Here is a 20,212-nt window from a genome sequence, read left to right on the forward strand (position 1 = left end):
GTAATTATTACATTATCTCTGTTATAAAAGAGGCTGCAAACGAGGCTAGCAGAACTGGCCATACGATTGTCTCCTAGGTCATCACTCAGCGATACAGGGAAAATTAGGCTGAGGAAGCGCCAGCATTACAGGCGTCTTCCCCAGATATGAAGCTGCGCCCCGCACAGTTAGTTGTCAGTGCGGTGGTGACGGCCACACCTGGCAGCGGCCACAGTGCATCTCCTGCGAGCAAGGGCTGTGGCTCAGCTCGGAGGAGCTGCTCTGTGCAGCGGCAGCGGCAGCGGCAGAGGGAGCCGAGGCGCTCTGGGTAGAGGAGGCTGGGGCAGCACGGTGGCTGTGCTGCATTCCCCAAAGCAGCGGCCGAGGCAGCGCTTGGGAAGTTCCCAGCACGCACTCAGCCTCGCTGCTCCTGCCCCTCAATTGTTGATGAACCCGGGCGCTCGTCGGCGCACGGGAGACAACCCCTCTGGCTTTCCTAGAGACAGAGATGAGAAACGAGCTGCTGAAGGAATTTGGCAATGAGGAGAGTGAAAGGCAGTTTGGCGCCAGCAGCTAAGTTGTAAAATTGCTTTGCAGGCTGCCCGGAGAGCACGAGAGAATTGACAAGAACAGACACCGTTGCAGCCCACAGGCATGCCTGACTGCACTTGAGTCGGATCGCTAGGACGCAGCCTCCGCTTCAACTATTTGTGGCCGAAAAAAAGGAAAGGAGACTAGAAACGGCATTGCAAGTGGTGTTCCTGAAAGGAAAACACAGGCGCTCCAGAAGGAGGGGAGGAACAGCCCAGCTGGTGTGTGCATTTTTTTTTAAAGGAGAATCCCTCAGGTATGTTCTCTTTTCCCGGTATGCGCTGCCTCATCTGCATGTGATTTTTGTGTCTGTCATTTCTGGTCGATTCTTTTTATCTGCACTTTGAAGAACAACCAGGGGGGTTCTAGTGTAGTAGATGATTTTTAAACGCTCAGCTCTCCTGTGTTTGTAATATGGTTGGTTCTGCTGAGGATCATAGACTTCTCAGGTACTGTTTTATTTTAAATGCAGAATGATAAATGATTGCTTAGTTTGTGCTCAACTTTCGGGGGAAGATCTGCTTAGGAAAAAACAAGGCTGCAATAAAAGGCGAGGACATTTTCTAATCCCTTGGGATTTGGGGGAAAAATTAGAGCTAAACAGAAAAGTTGAGGACTTCTTGGAAGGGGTTAAAAGCCAAGGTGTCATAGACTAGCATTGTTGTCACCCAGGTGTTTTTCCAGCTCAGCATCCAGTCTGGAGCAAATTGAGCTTGACCAATGGTTTTGCATTTCGAGCTGTTGATCAGTCCTTCAAGATGAAGATACTGCAGATTTGCTTTCCAGAGATGAACTGCTTAAATTGTGTACTTGGTTCTGTTTTACAATTGCTCTATCCTGCTGAAGGAGGCAATCTAAAAAAAATCCCTCACTCCAACAGCTTGAGTAAACCCTAACTTCTGCAATTACATCATCGATGTACTTGTATAATAGAGAGAAAGACAGATATGGCAACAGTAGTAATGTTGGCTGCTTTTAGTACCTAGGCTGAGATGACAAAGCTCAAAAGTCACTTTTCCTCATTAGGATTTTCAAGGAAAAAAGGAAAGAGGTGGGTGGGTACCACACATAAAATGAGTTTTCGAAAATACTCTGCATTTCTTTAAAAAACTAAGAATGTAAGTTTATCTCATTTTGAATTAATAATAAATGGAGTGCTTTAAAAATAATCTTCACATCTTTTACACTTCAATACAGTATTTTCAAAGAAGTAGGTGAAATTGGTAGTACATTATACATAAGTGTATTTAAATTCAATGAGCTTTACTAGAAGAGAGAAACGAGAATGATCAAGTTTGCTACTTTTTTAATATATCAAAGTATTTTATAGATTTTTAAGTGTTTTGTTAATACAGAGGGTTCCTGCCAAAGCTCTAGGACACTGATTTTTAATTATTGGTCCTACTTTATTATGATTTAAAAGTACAAATGGAATAGAAATAAATGGGATTTAAATTATAATGTATGCATATTGTAAAGTAAATCACCACCCTGCTCTTTTAAAACTAAAATCTCATTTTTGCCAAATCGTAGCTGTCTGGAGCACTGACTTGGGCCATATAGCAAAATGAGGAAATCAGTTGTTTTGAAATTCCACACGTTACTATAATAACAATATCAAAACATGGTAAGCAACTACCAGCAATTCCTGGGCCAGAAGAGTGATCTGGAAGATGGACAAAAAGTTGAATTTATGTTCATTAGTAAGGTGTGGAAAAAATTGTGTATTTCTTCTGTGTTGACATCTTATAATATGGGGAGCATTATAATATCTGTAGATGAAACACTATAGCAACAATACAACAGTAATTTTACTGAGTCCATTAAATGATTATTTTTTCAAACTAATGAATAAACTAAGATAATTTAAAAGAATATTTGAACTTTTCCTTTACAAAGTTACCTTTGCATACTACAATGGAACTCTTTTGAGAAAGTAATTTTAATAGAATTGTGGACTTGGATTTGAAAATGGATAAGCAGATATGGTTTATTTCCTAGCATCTGATTATTAGTTGTTAGACTATAGAGACTTGGTAACTTCTTCCAGAAATTGTCATTAGCAAGTGATTCAGTAAATCCATGCCCCCATGAAATATGAGGTAAACGTGTTAGATAAGCCTAGAGAATCCACTTTCCATGTGCCTATTATTAACAAAGTAAAGTGTTTCCCTTTCTAGGCCATCTAACCCCTTTCTGTGGTGGCTAGTCTTTGAAGCAATAAAGTAAGTGTGTGATGCACGGACCTACTTGCTTCAAAGCCCATGGAACATTGTAAACAGATGACAACTGTGGTAATTCCCTTTTCAAAGACAGATTATATGAAGTGTGTGTGTGTGTGTGTGTGTGTGTGTGTGTGTGTGTGTGTGTGTAAGGGTCAGTGGAGAAGAGAGTAGCCTTTGCGTCTTAGCTGATTTAGGGCAAATCTGTGATTTTGAATATCAGTACATTTTTGGTATGAAAATATCTTTTTCCCAGTACTCCATGCACTTTCATTTCTATTGACCTACTCCGTTAATGCAATTCGTACACCTACTGTGAGTTTTCTGAGGCATTCTGCCACCTGTACATTGTCTTACACTTTTAATACCATCACCTGTTATTCCTTCTTTCCAACCCATTCTCTTCACTATGGAGAAACTTTCTCCAGAATCTTTGAAACGTGAGAATCATCTTCCCACCAGAAAAAAATTTTCAGCCAGAAATTTTGAGGATTGAAAAATACATGCCAAATTTATTTCTAAAACACACTTTTACAGATAGAAAGTCACTTTCTAATGGTATTATGGTTTATACCTAATATCAACTTGTTTGATACCATACAATTTAAAACATCATTCAGACAATAATTGTAAAATCAAGGCATTTGTATCTGTTGTTATTATTGCTATTGTTACAAATCCTTCTGGATCTTAAATTTTCTGTGCTTGGATGGCTAAGCTCCAATTCCCTTCTAGCTTAAAAAAAGGGGGGTGGGTTTATTAATAGCCCTCTCAGTCTGTAGCTTTTGAGCAGGCAGAAGACTGAGCTCCCAGTTCCGTAATCTCTATGGAGATAATGATGCCACAGCAGTGCTTGCTCAACTTGTCTTTTAAGGCAGAGTTAGGAGGACAGGTGGTGTTCTAGCCTCAATATCAAAAGTCCTCCAGAGGAGAAGTAGAAATGAAGACACACAGTCATTTCTCTTTCTCTTGTGAAAATGATACTAGGGGTATATATGTTTCCTATCTTTTGCATATCCTAGTTATATTGTATAGTTTAGCCTCAGCATATACAAATTATTGTAATCTTGATATGGGAGAATATTTCATATTATTTTTTCTATATAGAGAATTAAAATATTTGGTGGATATAAATGCTGGTTAGTAAGAAATAAACTCAACATTAAAAATTGTTGAGTTTTTGGTCAATTTTTTTGTCAAAATTGTCAGGATTCTCAAAGTATTAAAAAAAAGTAATCAGAGAAGATGGGTTTCTCTCTAAAATAGTTTCTTGTTTCCCTTAGACTTTTACAAGCTCATCTTTGGTCTGTCTCTATTCCCAATAGACAATCTCCATTGGCCCAATTCCTACATAAAACACCTTTTTTTTTTTTTTTTTCCTGAGCATTCTGGCTCTTGAAAATCTGGGTGCAACATGTCTTGTTGGTAGACAAAAAGTGTTTTGCATGGAAATATTTTGTTTTATGTATTGTAGAAGTTTGAAATAACCTACTCTAGAAGTATCTTTTCAAGGCTTATTATACCTAAGGGGAAAAAAAAGAAAAGAAAAAGAAAAGCTGTCAGAAAGGGATGACTATTTTTATCGTACTGACAGGTGGGAAGAATTGATGACTTAGGCACTATCACTGAGGCGTGTTTCTAAGACAGGACACTGTTGACCTGATCCTAGAAAAACTGGGAGAAGAGCAAACGTGATTTGCATCATGGCATTGTGAAGTGGCACATAACTGAGAAAACCTAAACAACTGCTTTGTTTACCAGAACTACTTAGTAAAAATTGCTAATCAGATAAAGATAGAGAATTAATGCACACATTCTAACGAGAGTCCATTGCTTTTTGCTATCTAGGAGAAAATACTGGTATTGGTCAAATCCAATTTCAGCCTCCAGCTGGCTGGGTAAACTCGGGCTGTCATTTCCTAGCTTTGGTTTCCTCATCTGTAATGGAAGACTTATTTGATGCTCCTGAAGACTCAGTTCTCAGACTTAGAAATTGTACAGAAGCTATGTAATGCAAACTCTGTAGGTTTGACTCCATTTGAAATGTAGCTGCAGAATTACTTGATTCTAATTTGCTTCTCCTGAGGCTAGAGGCTTATAAATATCATCTACCTGCCTGAGAAGCTGAAAAAGTGGTACGAATCCTTTTAGGACTTTTAAGAAGTCCGACAGCTTGTTTTCCTTCAAACAATTAGGCAATGATAAGTATTGTCTTATTCATATTCCATGTAACTGCGTATTTTGTATAAGGCCCTGTATTTGTGAGTCAGAAAATATTTGCTGCAGCTTTGATAGACGTTGAAATGCTGCCATTGTGTACAACAAACAAATGTTATTTGGGTACTTAGAACGACTTTGAGTTGTTCATAGAACGGTTTTGTTGAGAGGTTTTAAAAATAAAGTGAGTGTACATACTCTACTTAAACATTTGAATAGATTTACTCTCTCTCTTTCCAGCTGTCTACCCTTCTGGATGGGCATACTCATGAGAACATACTAGAAAGAAGGGGGTTGTGGTGCTCTCTCATGGCTGAAGGGAAAACAGGAGAATTTATATTTCCTTCTTAATTTCCAAAACGGTTGATTGGCAGGAGGCAAAATATGTAAATTAATTTCATATATGTAAAAATTAAAATTCAATTCTGGTTACTTCTTAGAAAGCAACCCATAGGATTAGAAGACCATGTTAAATACCTAATCAAGTGTCACAATATTCCTGGACGGTAGGTGAAGAACGTTTTTTTCAAATAGTAAATAATGAGACATATAAAGCTTGATGAATAAATACAACAGGTTACAATAAACACAGAACATCAATAGCTGTCTTCCTCCACTTAGCCTTGAGTTGGAGTGTTCTCTTGATCCTCTCTGTCTACTCTCTGTCTCGGTGAGCTGAATTTATTTAGTGGCCTGTACTACCTCATTGAGAGGAATTACACTAAGGTGTCCCACCAAAGTCAAGAGATTCACCTCCTCTGCTTTCCCCCAAACAGCTCCTTTTCCTGATTTTTTCCTCAGTCTCTCAGGCTCAAATCTCAAGTCATTGTCACTGCCTTATACTTCCTCGTGACCCATATTCAATTACTCATCAAATCTTCTTTTCTCTTCTGTATATCATTTCCAGGCATGTATTCGTTCCTTCCCCTATTGTCACCACCTTCAAGTTCTTATCCCTTTATGACCAGAATACTGCTCTAATCTTCCAGTTCTGTCTGTGATAAGCCTCTCCTCTGAGCATCTGTTCTGCATACTACTGCCAGATTCATTGTCCTAAAAAATGCCTTGACCATGGCACATGTCTCTCACTCCCTGCTCAGAAACTTTCAAGGACACCACATTGTATATGAAATGAAGCCTCGACTCCTTAGTGTGGAAAAAAGACACGTTTCCCAAGCACATCCCAGATTGCCTTTTTCAGCTTTACCTTCTGATCCCTGACCCAGTCTCTGCCCCAATTAAACAGATTACTCAGAGTTTCCACATACTGAAATTTTATACAATTCCATAGTACTAAATTATTTGCATCATTCATTTACTAATGCATCATATACTTTCTCATGACATTTCACCTTTGGTCTTGACCTATAGTTTAAACCTATTTTGTTGCATGTAACTTGAAAAAAAAAAAATTCCTAGCAAGGCTATAAACACATCAAGTATCTGTAAACTTTGGCAAGTTACTTAAAATTTCTGCATCTTAACTTTTCAACTAGAAAATAATGGCACCATAAAGAGTATTGCTTCATAGAGTTTTCATGAAGATTAAATAAATAATATAGATTAAATGTCCAAGGAATACTGGCTACTCTTAATTGTAATTATGTTCATCTTGCTCACTAACTTGTATATAAAAGGGGGGTGCTCAGTAAATTTGTTTGCTTTTATATTTAATTTGAATTCTGTAATATCAGTTATTAGAGAAAAAGACTAGTAAGGGAAGGAGAGAGGCTAGTATACAAAGTAGGAAATAACAGCAAAAAAGTAAAGTCAGAAGGAAATATTCAAACCTCTACTGTGACTTAAGATAGTAATTTCTTCAGCAGTTACATTTAGAACAAATTGGAATAGCTTTGGACACCCAAATTTTTTTTGAAATCAAAGGCCCTGAGATTCTCACATTCTTATGTGTGTTTTCCATGGTATCAAGAGGCAGCAAATACTAGTTATTTTCTATATTACAGAAGGTATGGGTTTCATGAAGAGTCTACCACTGTAAAATAGTCCTGAGAACAAGAAGAGAGATTAGCCTATGACCAGTGACCCTGATTTATTCTCACTGTTTAGAGGTCTGAGTTTAGGAGACACTCAGTAAATCTAAGGTAAATGTCAGGATCTAGTACCTGTGCAGCTCATGAGCATAAACACTGAAAGGCAGAAGTGTAGCTTCAAGAGAGGTGGAATACAAACAGTTAAAAACAGGGGAGTTGCCTGCCTGACTTTATCTAGGTCAGAACCTTGTCACAGTATAAGTCCAGGTCAACTCCCTGTGTTGTGTCTTCCTGTTCTTGATCAGGGGTTCGGAGATTAAGTACTACTTTTTCAGTTTGGTGTTTCTAGTAACAGTACTTTCCTCATTGGCTCTATGCCTTATATCCCCCTTCATTTCCTTTGATCTTAATCTTCCCCTTTTAACTTCAGCTAATAATCTAGGATGCGGTCTACCTCTCTCCTGTTTAGTCCTGTGGTACACCCAGCTTGTGTCCACAGTATTGGTCTTTACCATCCTGGCTTCTGCTTTATGGCATCCAGCTCCCAATGGATTCAGCAATAGACACAATTATATAAAAAAGTCCAGGGAATTCCCAGTGGTCTTTTTCAGTTTTCTAGAAGGAATTCTTAGAGTATCTGTTTATTCCAAGATGGGAGGCAGTATGGCTGATTACACACAGCTGTTTTTACTTGTGACATTTCATACTGGAGAAAAATTTCCCCCAAAAGAGTGAATGAAGAGTCTGAGTAAAACCTGCACTGAATTCTTTGATTGATCTTGAAATCTCTAAATTTCTCCATAATGATGGTGACAGGAAGGAATGTCAGTTAGGAGCGGCAAAGTGTGGCCAACTCTAGAATCTATGGAGAGAAAACTTGAGGCTGGCTTTGTAAGTTTTCCTTGAGAGTTACTGGCTTTTATATTACCTTCCTCTTAAGACCCTTGACACTATAAGCCTGGATTAATTTCTCTCATAGTCAGTTCCAGTTGTCTGCCCTTCCGGCCCTACCCACATGCTAATATTTACTGATTTTTGTGTTTGGAATATAAAGCTTTCTTCCGTGAAAATGGAAAAGTTGTCTCTTAGAAAGCAGAAATTTTTAAAGGTCTACAAGATGTGACACAAATTTCAAATGTCAAATGTAATTAGAATTATAAGACTCTAGATATGGTTTTAAAAAAGCTATAGGAGTACCAAGAGAGTACTTGTCAAAGTACTTACAATTTCTGGATGCCTATTTTAAAATTATTTCTCAGTTAATCCACATATTGTCTCCCTTTTCTTTGTGAACTCCAGCTCTTAGTTCAGTTATCTAAAATGGCTTGAGGACAGATGATTTACTGTAGTGCTTAATATCAGTTGAAAATGGACCAACAAAGAAAACCTGTTCATATTTTCTTGCAAAAGATGTGTTACTGTATGTCTGTGAATATTAATGAGTGATAAAACCAAGCAATCTGTAATCTAATGGAGAGATACTGTGACCCCTTTTTCATCGAGAGTTCAAACGCTAGCGAACAATTAACTAATTTGTTGCAGTTTCTTTAGAACCAGGATAGATATAATAGATACTTATAGGTGATAATACTATTTAAACATTAAGATATCTTATGTTTGCAATATTGTACAAAATGATAAATGTACAAAATGGTATATATTCATTGTGATGGCATGGAAGATTCTCAAGCCTTCCCCTTAGCACTTTCTATATTATAAGATGTTAATTTATGCTTATCATAATTGGCCTTTATTTAATACATTTTAATTATTTGAAATTGTTGAGTTTGTCATTTTCTATTTAGTTAAATAGCACAGTGACGAGAGATGGCTGTCTGGATAACTAGGATCCTAGTTATTTGGTTTGGGAGGTAGTTGAAATGACCTTTGGAATGTAAGTTAACCCCTTTGTAGATTGATTATTAACACCGAGGGAACTATTATGTCCCAAGATCAGAGACTTAGATCTCAACACATTATCTTTGTGAGGAAAAAAATTGGTCATAAAGAGAGAGAGAAAAGAAATTACTGTTATGCAAAATCCATCTCTTTTCCCAGAAAAGCAATTGAGAGCCAGCATTCTCGTGAAGGGAAACTAGAACATTAACTCCATGCCTGAAAGACGGTACACTTTTCATATTTCTGAGTACCAGCAGGTTTATCTTAATTACACTTTTCTTAGATTACTACTGAAATTAGTCTGTGTGTCCTGAGGCCTCAGCAGGTGGCTCTGGAAAAAGGTGGGGCAGGAGTGTCACAGACAACAGGAGAAAGTCAAGCTTGGGTTCCAAACATGTCCACAAAATGCACATTTCAGAAATGCCAGCACACCAAGGTGACTGTGTTTACATTTTCTCTTCTTGCTATATGCCTTAGGCCGCCTGAGGGACAGCTCTTGTATCTTCCTGATTGAGAGATGTATATCCTGCCTCTTGAGCGGCTGCCTTTGTCCTAATTAGACAAGCTGTACAACATTTGTAGTCTAGGGGATTCCTTCTGGGTTAGTTACAGAGCTGTGAGCAGCTTTTGCAGAAATGAAGCAAGGTGAGTTTCAAACAAGATGTGTCTGTGTGGTTTTAATGTGTAGTGACCTGTGCAGAGGACGGACGACTTGGCTTTTCTGAACCCTCTCTCCCTCACCATCTAGTCAGGTCTGAATTTCAAGTGCTTTTCTTTTCTATTCTTCACAGGACTGTGAGCTCCTTGAGTGCAAGGCTTGTGCCATTTTTATCCTCACTGCAAAACTGGTAGAATGCTTACATATATTATTTGCAGAGGAAGGAAAGACCTAGTAAGTGAAAATGGTTCTGATGTGATACGATACAGCAATTTCCTGTGTTTGAGATTATTAACAATAAAAGATAATGGCTAAAAGAGTTTTTCTTGGTATCTCCTCTCAAAAAGAGGGGATGATATAGGTTATGATTATTGATCAGAGAGAATATTCCAGGCAGAGTGAATGTTGTGGGTCAAGAGGAAATAACAAAGTAATGAGGGGAGGACAGCAAGCTGGTTTTGCTGCTATTTAAGAAGGCTTTGGGCAGTTTGGTAGGCTCTACAGAAGGAATGTGAAAATGATAAGTAGAGGACCTGCCATCAAAAGCTCTTACATCTATTGAGAGAGGGAAACTTAAACCCAATTTATTATACAAAGAGCGAATTAAGGGTAGGCTGCCAAAGTCGTGAATGTGAATGCAGGCTAAGTATGAATTACAGGTGGAAGGAATGAATTGTAAGACTCCCCATTGCAACAGTAACGGTCTGATGAGGAAATGAAAGTACATTCTATTCAAGCAAAAGGTTAAGAGATATGTTGGCAGAGAATATATGGTGAGGATTGGGGCTGTGGGAAGGTCTGAATTTCATGTAGGCATCAAGGAGTCACTTTTTTGGTGGAAGTGGGTTGGAAAGAAAATACTATTGTTTATTGCTTGCTTAATTAATTCTCCCTGTTTATTCTGATCTTACAGAGGTCAGAGACTGTTGGTGTTTTCCCCACCATTGTGCACCCCAACTTAGTGCAGGTCACAACACATGGCTAGTGTTCAATAAATGTTTGTTGGGTGAATGAATAAAGGGCTGATATCTTCACATTGTTAGTATTTTTAAAAATTTTGACTGCAAATCTAAATTTCTCAATAGATTCCTCTTGAATATATCTTTTACTTTTTCATCTTCACTAGTAGTCTATTCTGTGTAACACAGCATGCAAGTACTGGGATTGAAAAGAATTGTCCTTCAAAGAAGAGGCTTGAAGCCTTATTATGGAGAGAAGACATAGGCAGGTACCATGCTTGGTGTGAGTAGAACATTAGAGGATAAACTGAGCTGTTTCTTAATGTCAGCATATTGTTCAGTATTTTGGAAGCTGGTGAGTAAGTAACTTCCCTCAAAATTGTGATCAGATATTTCTCACCTGAACACTATGGTTCAGTTTGCATTTATCAATGAAGGCAAGGTTATGCAACCTCAATTACAGTCTTGGAAAACTGTCAACAAATTCTGATTAACAACTACTGCTTAATTGTTAAAAAATATTAGGTAATCTTTCTGGTTCCTGCCTGAAATAATAGCCTGGTAAGAAATTGAAGGATAAAAATACAAAAATAAATAATTAATTAATCATTAGTCCAAACAATTCCTAAAGATAGCAGGGCAGGGCAATAGTCTTAAATTAAAACTGTAATTCCTCATGTTTCACGTATTTTGCCGTTAAATTTATAGATTTCTTCTTTGGCAAACAGGATTTGTGCTTTGTTTATTATGCAATATAAAATCTGTTTTCTTTTTCTTTCTTTTTTTTTTTTTAACTGTTGAATACAAACACAGCCCAAATACAAACTAGAGGGAGGGTTATTTCTGACTATGTGTTCAGATATTCCTTAATTTATGCACCATATAGGTTTTCAAAGTATCTGCAAGCTAATATCAACGTTAAATTCTCTAGAGAACTAGCTTTTTGTCTTCTGGAAAATTATGCTAAATATCTTTGTAAAGCAAGTATCAATCCATTGATTTACTTGCTTTTTAAGTATTAACTTGCTTATATTGATGCATAACTGGACCTTTTTTTGAAAACAATGACAGCATGGTCACTCCGTCCTCTGTTTTTAAAAGGAGCTGTCCTAGGTATAGACGTGTAACACTGTAATACCCCTGCGTCTCCAGTTTGGTGGAGAACCCTGGAACTGTCATGATATGCTAATCAGGGAAAGAATTGGGCTAAAATGTCTAAGACCATATTCACAATTCTTTCTGATTATGAGCACTATCCCTAGCAGGGTAATGACGTAAGGATTACTTAATTGGGGAAGAACACCTAAAGGGAGAACAGACCAGCTTGTCCAGAAGGTAAACAAGCCATGACAACTCTGAGTATCTCTGCCTCCTCACCTTAACCCAATTCTCTTTCCTTTCCGCCTCCCTTCCTCCCTTCCTTCTTCCTTCCATTCTTTTGTTTTTCTAATTTTTTTTTGTCCATCTCTCTATTAAAACATGCCTGTTTTGTGTCTCATTTCCTTAGTTATTTGGAATGTTTTAAATTATTCCAAACATGTAGATAATTATTTCATGTATCCACAGAATCATCTATGAAAGCGAGACCATGAATAAAGAATAAATAAAGAATGATAGAGCTTTCAGGAGAACCCAACAAAAGATTAGGAAGTTTAATTGCAGAGCAGGAGGACAGGGGACTGCTTTGCCGTCTGCTGGCCATGAAATTGGTGACAGAACCCTAGCTTCTATTGGGATATTCATATTTGTTTATAAGGGGTTTATTGGAGGCATACCTAAGTGTTATGTAATAAAATTTGAGTCTTTTATTTTTAAAACTTTTCAGTAATGATATATGTACATATTTTTCTTACCTCATACCCTCTTGCAAAAATTATAAGTTTTCTTTGTAGTTTTCTTTTTATTGTGTAAATGATTTAAGGTGAACATGTAGACAATGAAAAAAATAGTTTAAAGAAAAATAAACTAGGTGTGTTAGAAGTAACAAAGGACTTTTTATTTATTTGGTAAGACTTCAGGGCCATGAAGTTCTTTTGTTTGGAAAAATGGAAACAAAAAACAATACAATCCTTATCCTTCTACCCCCAGAATACTGATGCTTTAATTGTGAGTCTAAAATTCTTCCAAGCATCCAAGAAAAGTACATAAGTTAGGTTGCATCAGTTAGTAACATCTATAGTCATCAGATTCTTTCCCAAAAGTTGCGGTAGATCAGCTAAGACCTGGGTAATTGCCTACTTGAGGTCTCGAGAGAGTGGGGCAGAAAAGGTGAACAAAGATGAGGCTAAGTTGTTGGGAACCGAAAATGTACACTTCACAACTTTGTATATTTAGGGCTAGGCATTTCTGGGCCCCTCAGTTCCAAGGCTCAGACCATCTGGCTGAGCGCTCTATCAGATGCTAGGAAACCTTTCATTTAGAATAGTGTTCCATATTTGGACTCAGCTAGGACATGAAGAATCTATCTTAGAGATGCAATTTCTAATACAGATCCATCACAAATTAATTTCTTAACTTCTGTACAATATATCAATACAATGCCTTTTCAGTAGAATATTTACTACATCTATATTTAGTATGTTCAGTAGTATATTTAAATGGATAATCAGGCAGTTTAAATTCAAATTATGTTCTCCCAGACATAAGTATTACTTTTTATATTTTGCCAATTATCTATATAAAAAAGTTATATAATGTGAAGGCTTTGGAATTTCATATTCTGTATTCAGATGTAGGCACTACCACTTTCTAGAATTGTGGTGTTAGGCAAGGTACTGAATTATGGCAAGCCATGGTTTCCTCCTCTCTATAGCAGGAATAGTATAGTACATTTTTTAGAGGATTGTTTCCATGATTTAATGAGATAACTTTTAAAATACTCAGCGTAGTGCCTGGAACAGAGCAAACAAATATTAAATGGCAACTACTATTATTAATATTTGTTACCCATTAGCTGTCTCTGCTACTTACGATATACTGTGACAATAAAGAAAATAATTTTGTAGACCTGGAGTCACATAATCTGAAGATCAAAACTAGGGCATATTTAGGGACAATGTGGAAACCTGTGAACTGGTGTCTGTGCCAATCCAGGAACCAAGACTCCCTTCAGCTGAGGGCCATTCCAGGGGTTGACTCGGGATGTGTACCTTGGTCCTGAAGGTATCACACTCTAGCATCGATTATAGTCTGCCCTGTGTGCCTCTCAGACACTCTTGCTTCATATCTCAAGTTAACCATCTGGGATAGCTTGCTGGTCTATTATCCCGGGGAAACTTACATGAACAAAGTTATTAGAATGAGCTAGAGCCCTAGTAATCGCAACTGCCCTGAAGACCACAACCCATCATCTTCCTCCTACACCTCACATTTTAGGTGTCTCCTACCAATGGCTAGCACTTCTGCTGGTCTAGCTGGCTTACCTCCTGGGGTGACCCAGATTATCATCCCTGAATGATCTGAGACCTCGGTCATCTTGCCATTCTTATCCATTTACCATCAAATCTGGCAGGCGATTGTGAAGAGTTTCCTCAGTGGCTTTTCTGGATGCCAGATGTGTTCCTCCTTGTTTACATAATGTAATTTTGGCCCTACATTCTCCTAATGATCAGAGTCAATTCCTCCTGCCATAAGTTTAAAGAGACCGAATGGAAACCATATTTTAAAACTTCATAGTTCTTTCACTGTGTGTCCTAATAGAAGCAGTCCCACTCTTGGAGTCAGATGCTCTATAATCAGAGAAACCTAAGTTGTAGGGATGGGAAGTACAAATATTCCAACTGGGACACTGAGAGTGATAATAAGCAGGGCCACTTCTTGGTTTCCAGACCCATGTATTCTATCTACTGGGGGCACACAATACCGTGTGATGGTCATGGATTTAGAATATATACTGCATTCTGTAGTATGGTACCCACTCCATGAGGGTGTCATTCTTAAGCTGGTACTTCAAATGTGTTTTCAAAGGCTATTATTATTAAAATTATTAGGCTGGAAGTTTCTGGGTTTTGATGTGGTATGTCATAGAACTAGTGGAATCCATGGTAAGGAGCACACTGCTGCACAACCACTACTGTAAAGTAGTCCCCTTGGTCGAAGATGAAATTATGTGGGTGAGAAAGGCAAATTTATATCTGGAATTGTGTTGATTCCAGTGAGTGCAGCACTGCCCTTTCCAGAGTAGAAGTTCAATGTAATCAATCGCTACCAGGTCACTAGTCGATATTCTTGAAAGACGTTGTATCAGGTACTCAGCATTGATCTCTCTTGCTGGAGCGTTGGGCATTCATCAGCAGTAGTACCAAGCTCAGCCTTGGTGAGTAGGAGCCCATGCTGTTGAGTCCATGCATAATCTCTATCTCAACCACATTTGGTCAAATCATTGTTTACTTGCTTATTTATTGCTACTTCCATGGTGAATACTCTCTGGTGGCCATAACATGCAACTCAAAAAATTTCACACTTTGAGCTCTTCCCCTCAAATCCACCCACATGCCTCTTCTGTAGGTTTCTTTGAACCTGATCTTCCAATTTTTCTTCTTGCAGGGTCCTGTGAAATCAGGCAAGCAATTCACCACTGCTCACGAGTCCACGTATATTCTTACCATGGACCACTTCTCTTTCCAACAAAGTGGATGATCAGGTAACCTACCCCAAATTCTACCTGTTGGGAGGATTTTCCCTCACTGCTGTCTTTCAGTGCCATGTTGAGTGGGATAGTGTAGCAGTAGTCCATTTTCGTGGACTATCCACATACTGAGATACCCACATACTAGACAACCTGTCCATGCACTAAGTTCAGATATTTTTTTCTTCTTCCCTTAGCCACTAACAAGGGATATCTTCCAACAGGGAAGTAAACACACTCGCACACTCACACATACATATACTCACACACTGAGGGAGAGACACTGGTGAATAGTAGTGAATGTCCAAAGTCTATGTCATGCAGCTTACTTGTGCCCTGTGACCCTGGTCCTGTCTGATAATCCCAGACATACCATTTCCATTTTTCAGTGGATTGCTATTGGGTTCACCCAATCTTATGATTTGGTGAGTGAGACAGAACTCAGCTCATGTTAGGTAGTTCTGGCAGCATGGTTAAGTGATGCCACATGCTCAAGTGCTCCATACATATTTGGACCCAGTTGCAGATTGAGAAGTTTTAAAAAATAGTATATAGGTCTCCTCTGCAGAGGTCATGACCTTTCTCCAGAATCCAGGGGTCAACATTATCCTGTTGGGGTTCATCATTAATTCCACAAGGTAAGTTTTTCACCATGGATGTCTCTTTTCATAGGGTCTGAACTATGTCAGTCTTCATATAGCATATGAGTCAGAGTAGTATTTTCAAGTATGGATTATATTACTTCCAGAACCAGAAGAGACTACCACATTTTGGATGTGAGAGGCATTGATTTATTTTTTCCTTTGGAAGGAATAGCAGGGTATCCTCTAGACTACTTCTGAAAACTACACTGGTTTGAGCCATGATAAGGTTAATCTATCTTTGGAACTCATGTGTTTTATCAAGGCCTTCTTGTTCAACTTCTTGTTACGTTTTGCTCACTAGATCCAATTAACAGGATATCATCAATGTAGTGGACCAATGTAACGTTCAGAATACGCAGATGATCTAGGTCCTGGTACATGGTGAGAAAATGGCGGTACGTGGTGGTTCATCATGGGAGAACACAGCCTAGGGACAGGATTGTACATGCTTGTGTGCCCCACCTGAATTTGAACTGCATCTGAACCATTTTCCTTTTAAGGATAGAAAAGAATAAATTTGCTGGTTCAATGACCATATACCATGTATCAGAGGCTATGTTAATCTACTCGAGTAAAGATACCACATCTGCACACCAGCTGCAACTGGGATGATTACTTTTTGAATTTGCGGTAGTTCACTGTCATCCACTAGGATCTATCTGGGTTTTGTAGGGGCAAATCTAGTGAACTAAATGAGATGAGTTTAATATAGATAGGATGGAGACTGCCATCACTTAAACCTTTAAGGGTAATACTAAACTTTGCATTCCCCAAGATGTGATAATGTTTTTTATTTACTCGCCTTCCCCACTATGATAGATCTAATCCCACAGGCCCAGGAATCAATGCGGAGGTTCTGCCAGCTACCATATGTGTTCATTCCATTTATGCATAAGACTGAAGGAATTATCACTGGGTGAGTCCAGGGATCCAGTGGACACACTGAGATTCATAGCTGAGCTAAGTACATTTAGTACCTGCTCTCATATGCTCCTACTCTGAAAGAGGGTTCAGTTCGCTTAGTATCGATGCCAACTCAGACTGTGTCTCACAGTCCTCAAAGTGTCTGGATATTCTCTTTTCCCCAGTGTGTGGTTATACAAGTAAGGCCCTTTGTTGGAGGTCTATGGGAATCATTACCGTATTCATTTGTCATAGTAGTGGGGTCCACACCTCATGGAGACCTGGCCTCTCCTTCAGTCACTGGGTTCTGGATTTGAGTATTGGCTCTGGTCCAGAAACTAGGCAAGAGATTTATCTTCTTACTGGGGAAGCTGTCCTCAATTCTCTAATCACATATCCATAATTTTTTTCTTGTGTAAATTAAAGAGTATCTGTGGAGGGGTGTGCATCTATCTTGCCTCTAGGAACTGCATTCTCTTAATCATCTCCATAGCTCTCTCTGAGTTGCCTCATGGCTGCCACCCCACAATTGCAGTTTATTATGATAGTTTCACCCACTTTGTTTTTGATAGTTCAATGCTACTACCTCACCTAAATTGTTTGGGGATCCTATTATTGCTATTGTCATTTGAGCCTAGTTCTGTAACATCTCTGGCCTATAGAAGATAGTCATCACTGAGATACTCAATGATGCCATTGGGAAACTCACCACTGCATTACTTATCTCATTGAAAAATGATGTGTTTGCCCATGGAAAATTTTTTGGCTGGTCAGTTCCTTGGCTTTATATAGTATATCTACTCTAGTACACCCACTTCTTTGAGACTTACAAACCCTTTTTCTACTGTGTGCTACTATTTCTACTTGGTATAGACCATAACATTTTCCAAGCCTCCAAGAATCACTGTAAAGTTGTGTTAATACTGTCTCCCATGATCTTTGCCAGGTGTTAAATTCAATATCATAGAAGATTGCTTCAACAGCAGTAAATTCTTCCCTATCTAACTTTATATGCTTCCACATGGATCTAGTACCCACAGAATCCAGTTCATAAGTACTCTGTCAGTTCCTATATGTTCCTATTGGTGTGTATATGTTGGTGAGGTCCTTCAGTTTCTTCAACATATTGTCTTTTTGCTCCCTTAACAGAGTCCAGTTTTATTCAGCTGGATTATGTTATGACTTTTCCCTAGTTATCTGTCTGGAGGTCCATGGGAGTGTTTTTGATAGATCTTGATGGAGAGCGCACAGATTTTCTTGCAGTCTTTAAGCAAGGGTGGAGCACTAGCCACTAACAGGGGGAAGAGGCCACTTTTGCAGTCTCAGAGGATCCAGGGGAATCTGAGGATTAAAAAGTTTCAAGTGAATCAACCCAGATGTCCCCAGCAAATGACTCATAGTCCCATTTTTTCCCAATTAAGGCCCCAACCTTGGCACAGCCAACTTGCCTAAATTGAGAATTAAACATTCTCTGGATCTCTGCCACGCTTATGATTAATTCCTGGGTCTGATGCTCAGCTTTTTTCTGCATCTGCTGCAGGAGGTGAGAATTTCTTTATCTGGTGACATGGATGTCTGCTGTCTTTACATTTAGCCTTAAATTGTTGACTTATCACTCTAAGCCTTTCAGTGTCTTTCTCTACTGCATTAAGAGGCCCCAGCAACAGCTATTCTATTTCACAGTGCTAATCACTTCCTCTCCTCAACCTCTAAAATACTTTAAGATGTTGTACATACAAGTTCATCTCCTTCCACTGGTATCACACCCTAGTCTACCACTAGTGAATATTTTAACAACTGTCCTGCTGCACAGTACACCATTGGCTATCAGTTTTCTACCTGGCATCAGTGACTGGGCCCTCATTGCCAGTCCAACAGAGAGGATTCAGGTAAAATATCTCATTTTAGAGCTACTTCCTCCATACTCCCTTCATACCAACTTTTTTTTTTTTTTTTTTTGGCGGTACGCGGGCCTCTTACTGTTGTGGCTTCTCCCATTGCGGAGCACAGGCTCTGGACGCGCAGGCTCAGTGTCCATGGCTCATGGGCCCAGCCGCTCCACGGCATGTGGGATCTTCCCAGACTGGGGCACGAACCTGTGTCCCCTGCATCGGCAGGCGGACTCTCAACCCCTGCACCACCAGGGAAGCCCCATACCAACTTTTTAAAGTCAGGTTTTCTGGGAAACAGACTATGAAACAGAGATATATGTGCAGAGCTTCTTTTGGGAGAAGCTGAGCCACAATGCATTTGCAACAGAGGCCTCAGCCAGTCCTACAGGAACTTCTGATCCTAGGATGGTCTCTGTGTTAAAGCGAAAGGGCTAGGCATTTGGGTGCCCATGTCAGTTAGTCATTGCATGTGGGCTGACCCAGAGGAGGGGCAATAACCCCTTGGCCTCTGCCATTCTCGGAAAGTGACTCAGCTCCGTGCCTTTGTCATTTGGGTGAATGAGTGACTTTGTCCTGGAGAGGGTGTTTGTGTGGCATACCACAGCTCTGCCATACCTTTCCTTTAATCCTGAGGGTAGACTTGGATGGGAGGTTGGAATGCAAATATTATAGTCGAGATTACTTTGATTTTAATATCAAGGACATACAGAAAGTGTATGTGCTCTGGGAAACCCCTTCTGTGTTCTTCATTTTTTCTGTGACACAGCAATTTACTCAGAAGTAAATTTTTTAAAAATTATTACTACTAATTTTTTAAAAATTATTTTTAGATTATATTTTTAAATGTATTAAAAGTTAGCAGATTGTGGTTCCTTGTTGTCAGAGATCATCTCTCTAATTTCCTACATCATTGCTCTGAGTCTCTTCTTTCTAGCTGTCATCAAGTCCTAAGGAAAGGGTCTGGGCTGAGTCAGGGGGCCAGGTAAACACAGGTACAACCAGAGACTGAATCTTAGTGTAATTTTATGGGAGGGAGGAAAGGCTTACCTTCATTTGTGAACAGGGGCTTTTGAAAACTTGAATTTCGATAGACATTGTATATTGTACGTCTGTGGTTATTTGAGATATAAAAATTTTTGTATTGCCTTCTTAATTTCTTCCTATTTTCTTATCTCAATTATACCAGCACCTAGACTTGTCATAGATCAAGTTAACAACTGCTTCTCTGGTGATTACTTATTCCCAGATGTTCTTTGAAGTAAGAGCTGGCCAATGCTAAGCATGTTTTAATTTTAAACTGAAGAGACTTTCCATGTATAATTTAGTGTTCCATAATAAAAAATATAAGAAATTTTTAAAGAAGTGAACTTGTTATGTTGAATTCTTTATTGGGGGCATGTATTGCTTATCATTATATAGAATGTGCTCTATTTTTGCTGGAGAAGTTAAAAGATGTCTTGCTATTAGGCAGTTTGAAATAATTTATTTATAGATTTACTTTAAATATACCCTGTGATAGAGGAAAAGGATGAAATTGCCCCTCTTTTTAATGAAACACTAATTTTAATTTACTTATAATTGCCACACCCATTTTGCTTACATGCTCTGAAGCATAAGTAATTGACTTTCA

The 20,212-nt window shown here is 38.7% G+C and overlaps 1 protein-coding gene across 4 annotated transcripts in view; it reads left to right on the plus strand.

The window, feature by feature from the left end:
- Positions 1-218: 218 nt before the first annotated feature.
- The window catches only part of UNC13C (unc-13 homolog C), a 615,854-nt gene continuing 595,860 nt past the window's right edge, over positions 219-20,212 (plus strand). For 2 of the 4 annotated variants that reach the window (XM_067747577.1, XM_067747567.1), the window contains exons 1-2: positions 219-826; positions 15,062-15,158. The gene's annotated coding sequence lies outside the window, so the exon portion shown is untranslated. The remainder of the gene's footprint in view (positions 827-15,061; positions 15,159-20,212) is intronic. The other 2 variants (XM_067747553.1, XM_067747557.1) reach the window with 2 other exon arrangements.

The sequence above is a fragment of the Pseudorca crassidens genome, chromosome 1, assembly GCF_039906515.1.
Source record: "Pseudorca crassidens isolate mPseCra1 chromosome 1, mPseCra1.hap1, whole genome shotgun sequence".
Lineage (NCBI taxonomy): Eukaryota > Metazoa > Chordata > Mammalia > Artiodactyla > Delphinidae > Pseudorca > Pseudorca crassidens.